Below are 289 nucleotides of genomic sequence, written 5' to 3' on the forward strand. Positions count from 1 at the left end.
CGCCATTTTGGACAAAGGGACTCGAGTTTTTGCAGGGCATTCGGTTTCAGGTCATTTGAGGTCATGTTGGTTTGCGTAAATCGACTTGTGTGTCCGTTCGTGCGTAAGTCTGTGTCTGTTCGTGCGTCCGTTTGTGGAAATTCGCGTTTTGTAAACACTTTTTATTTTTCTTATTCCTTTTTTACATTGGAAATCCATAGAAGGATGACAGTTGTCTCGGAGGCGGGAGATAAAGAAGAAGGGAAAGAGAAATAAAAATAACACACACAAAAAAAGATTTCGAAAAAAG

Source organism: Penaeus monodon, chromosome 33 (assembly GCF_015228065.2).
Source record: "Penaeus monodon isolate SGIC_2016 chromosome 33, NSTDA_Pmon_1, whole genome shotgun sequence".
In the NCBI taxonomy this organism is placed as follows: domain Eukaryota; kingdom Metazoa; phylum Arthropoda; class Malacostraca; order Decapoda; family Penaeidae; genus Penaeus; species Penaeus monodon.